Raw genomic sequence first — 4368 nt, 5'->3', positions numbered from 1 at the left:
ATCTCTCATCTTTCTACCCTATACCTCTCTCACATAATAAATAATGGAGCCCACATTAACACATACTCTCCCTCTCCCCTATTCTACCTATTTGAGAAATTTTATTGGAAGAGTTATTGGAGGCATAACATGAATTTGCAATTGTTGGGACAAAAATAAGTACCATCTACAGGAAAGCATTTGCAAGAGGTATAATAGCCGGACGCCTTACTTGAGAAGATTATTGGAGGGACAAAGGTCCTCTAAAATCAACTTCCAGATATTTACTAGCAAGTTTCTGACAAATAAGGAAGTTCACTGAGTATGTAGAAATAACAAGTTGCTGAATAGTCATTTTCATAGAGTTTTACAACTCTCTTGCCTTCATTCCGGTAGATCACCATTATGTTTCTAATAATTTTATTTTTCTAATAAATCATTAGGGAAACATCATTAGTTGGAGTATTTAGTGGGAGAAGATAGATGCACTTTTGTATTACTCCAAAGCCTTTTCAAGCAGTCACACAAGGATGAGAGCTACATCTTTAAGGTCTGTGCTAGCAAAGTTTCTCAAGCATTGAGCTATGGACTTCAAAAAATTTAAGAATTTGTCATTAACAGAACTTGAAATAATTGTTGATTTTGTAAGGTCTAGAGAATGCCATATTAGATGGTTCTGCTGTCTTTTTCAAATGTACATCAGCAGGAATGGCAACGAAACCATACATTTGATCAAAAACATTGAGTGAGAGAGAGAGAGAGAACATGTCATATCATTGACCCAAACAGTAGCACTAGCACCAAAAGATCCATCATTAGAAAACGAAAAATGGAAACCATGTATTTGACAAAACATACATGCTTATTTGCATCCACCCAATCTTCCTTTTTCTATGGGTGAAAGAAAGCTTCCAAGGAGCAAAGAACAAAACATAGTTTCCGAGTACCATCACAAGTGACTTTGTAAACACAGTTTTTGATTCAGTTCTACGACTTTACAGAGTATTACACTATACCTGGTTAGTCTAAATTTCATTACACATCTTCACTTCTAAATCAGAATTTTAGACCTGCCAATTACAACCTCAAAACAATTTTAAAGCCAATCTTATATTTGCAAATCAACCCATTAATCTGCAGAATGACAATGGCAAGGGTAATGAACCATAGTAATTGGTAATCTGCAAATACAAGCTGATAGGAATCCAAATTGCTGGACCCAAAACCAAACCATGTTCATAACAACCTCCCACAATCTTCAAAATAGCACTGTAAGAAGAATAGAGAATCAGCATTATTGTGAAGCAAAGCATCCAAAGCATCAGAATGTACAAATCAAAAAGGTTAACAAGGAACACTAGTTGTAAAAATATTTGAATGGCTGCAAGAACTCTCTACATCTTAACATTTGCTATTCTGTAAAATGGAAAATAACCAATGCTGGCTTCTTCTAAGCATCTAAATGGGTTCTTTTATCTTTCTTTCTTTCTCCCATGGTTGATCTGAACCAGTTTATTTACAAATCTAAGTCCCTTCTTTTATTTTTTTCTTGAAGTTAAACATGAAGAAACAATAGGAAATGATAGGCACAATTATCACTAAATTACCCACATTTCCTATTTTAGTTTTGGATTTTTTTCCGGAGAGTTTCATTTCCTTTAAACACTATAGGCAAACTGACATATTAATTCCACGCTTTTCAACTCCTTGAACCATTTACCCTTCAGTTGTTAATTATATTTACAATGTTTTATTAAAATGCACAGAGCCTCATACTAGTTATTTTACTTGTTTTTACTATTTATAATTTTGAGAGATTGAAAAACTGTTCTCTAAGTGCAACACATCTCTCCTGAATGTTCAGTCCAGAAAAACCAACTAAACAATCTAGAAAAACCAACCAGGAGGTAAACTTCCTCTCTCTATCTTAAACAACAGAGTGTCAAGTTCCAACTAGAAGTAGAGCCAAAGAACCATAAATTTTGTAGGAAAAGATAAAGAAAATGGGGGAGGACGTACTTACAAACGGAGTTGCGAACAATGGGGCTGATATGAGAACCATTGGAGGGTAATCCAGAAATGCGAAACCCAGAAACATGATGGGTTTTGCTAATCCAGAACCGTTGGAGCGAATGGAGCGAACAGTGGGTTTTGCTAATCCAGAAACGCGAAACCCTAACTTCGTATCTTCCTCTCCCTTCCAAAATGAAGTCCATGTTCCTGTGTCCACCGAAAATACCTCTTAGAGCCTAAAAACACAGAAACCCTAAAAATAAAAATATCGATTAGAAAACCTGCGGGTGAGATTGAGAAGATGAGGAAATCAAATGCTCAGAAAGCCGAAACTGGAGCCCAAATCCAAAGAAGAGTGAAGCCATGGGGAGAGGAAGGAGGTCTAGTCGGTGTTGAACTCTGGCCTTGGCGGTCTTCAACGTCGATGAGAGGAAGAAAGTTTTTCCCGAATGACTATTTAACAACAACTATTTATATGAGGGCTAGAAATATATGTGTCAAAAGAGAGTTTTGCTATTTACCCTAATTCTTATATGAACAACAATTTAGCTTTAATAGGTGTTTCACAGGAATTAGTATGTTTAAGTAGAAACACATTCTAAAACAACCAAATGGTTTAAAAAACAGAGAACCATGTTTCACTGGAAAGACTCTCCAACGAACTATACAACCAAGCACAACCTAAGATTTTCATTGGAATTTAAATTAAGGGCAAGAAACTGTTGTTTGGTTGCTATGTCCCTGCGTTAACACGAAGTCTAATAAGAACGTATGTATGGACATATACATAGATGGGATTTTGATTTCACATGGGGTGGCCGGTGGGGTCATGCTCATGTGTTTGGACGCAGAAACTACTTGACTTGGTAGCATTATTTTTAGAGATTACTTTTAGGGGGAAAAATCCTAAAAGACAATGTAGTCCCTAGGCCTAGACATAGGGGAGGGTGAGGTAACCGCCCCACCCCTCATGAAAGGCAAAAGTTCCGCCACTATTTATTTTTTTACCAATAGAATCAAAGCTCATCATTAATAGATCAGAGAGAAACTACAACCTGCAACAAGAATCTAAAACCCAATGTGTAAAAAATATTAGTACAGATAAAGTCCTTATGTAATTAAATCTAGCTAGAAACATATAAGCCGAGTAAGTCACATTCACCACACCTTAGGGATCGAGGACGACTCACCATTTAAAGGAGTCCACACCATGGGAGAAGGGTTCACCTAAAATCCAAGGGTCATTATTACTTTCCCTCACTCTTAATAGTGAAGGTCTGAAATACCCCAACTACAGCTCACAGAGACATTCCATAAGGAGTTTGCAAGAGGATCTGGTCTTGTCATACGATGCCTAAAATTTGTAGTTTCTTATGGTGAGTTTGTGAGAAAGGTCTCGCTATAGGAGTAGGCTCTTTTGATAAACAGGTTTGCTAACTAGGAACCCCTTGAACTTGCGTGATTTTAGATTCAGACTCAAGCCACACCTAACCTCTGTAATAGAATATCAGTCGTGAGTAGACTTGAGCTGATGACATTTGTGTATACATAAAGCCATTGGACCAGTGAAGCTACACTCGGGGTTATTCAACATGCAGAGGCCCAATTCAAGGAATTTAATGAGCTTGCCTCTGACCCAACGAGGAATTCGTTATTTGCTACATCGTCCAACTCAAATTCTTTCAAACTAATTCTAACGCTTCCTTTTGTGGGAATAAAGGTGGCCTCAGTTGTGTGATTCGAGGGATGCCAATTGTAGCAGTTTTGGCTCCAGCTTCCTTCACCTCAGCTATTCAAAGAGAAGCTAACTTTAAGATTTGGATTGCTTCACAGTTCGGAGGGAATCGAGTACTTTGAGATGAAATTAGGCTATAAAGAGCTTGTCCCTTACTTATACAGCTTAATTACCTTCTCCTTCGATTGAGGCGCTTAATATTGTACAGGATATCAAACACCTTGTCATCTCTAATTTAGTAATTATATTATAACATTTTTTGTTTTTATCATACACACACTAGTAAATACACACGTGCAAGTGGCAAAACCTTTTTTTTAGTGTGTCGGTTTGTGTGACAAAAATTGGGCGTTCATTATATATTCATTTATTTCTATAGTTGCAATCTAAATTATTTTATTCATTCCTCAAGAGAATTATTCATCCTTTAAATGCAACTATTTTAGAGCATGTTTGAGATATAGATTTGGATTAAGAAGTCTTATATGGATATGAAGTAGCATTTCTTATAAAAAAAAGTGACAAAAAAAAAAGAAAGAAGGGAGAGAAAGAAGTAACACGCACCTTAATATTTAGATCAGAATAAAGAGTTAAGTCTTCTTACAGTTTAAATGAATTACAGCTTTGTAAGAATGGCAATC

General features: G+C 36.4%; 1 long non-coding RNA gene across 2 annotated transcripts; it reads right to left on the bottom strand.

Annotated features, from left to right (window-relative positions):
• Positions 1–776: 776 nt before the first annotated feature.
• Positions 777–2432, bottom strand: LOC122058886. 2 transcript variants are annotated; one of them, XR_006133976.1, is made up of 3 exons: positions 2274–2432; positions 1999–2199; positions 777–1248 (listed from the first exon to the last, which is right to left on the bottom strand). It is a non-coding gene; the product is annotated as an uncharacterized LOC122058886 (long non-coding RNA). The 2 variants fall into 2 exon arrangements; XR_006133975.1 differs by having other exon boundaries at positions 2003–2199.
• Positions 2433–4368: the final 1936 nt, after the last annotated feature.

Source organism: Macadamia integrifolia, chromosome 13 (assembly GCF_013358625.1).
Source record: "Macadamia integrifolia cultivar HAES 741 chromosome 13, SCU_Mint_v3, whole genome shotgun sequence".
Taxonomy (NCBI): domain Eukaryota; kingdom Viridiplantae; phylum Streptophyta; class Magnoliopsida; order Proteales; family Proteaceae; genus Macadamia; species Macadamia integrifolia.
Note: the sequence above shows the minus strand (reverse complement) of the source record. Positions and strands in the feature narration are given on the sequence as shown.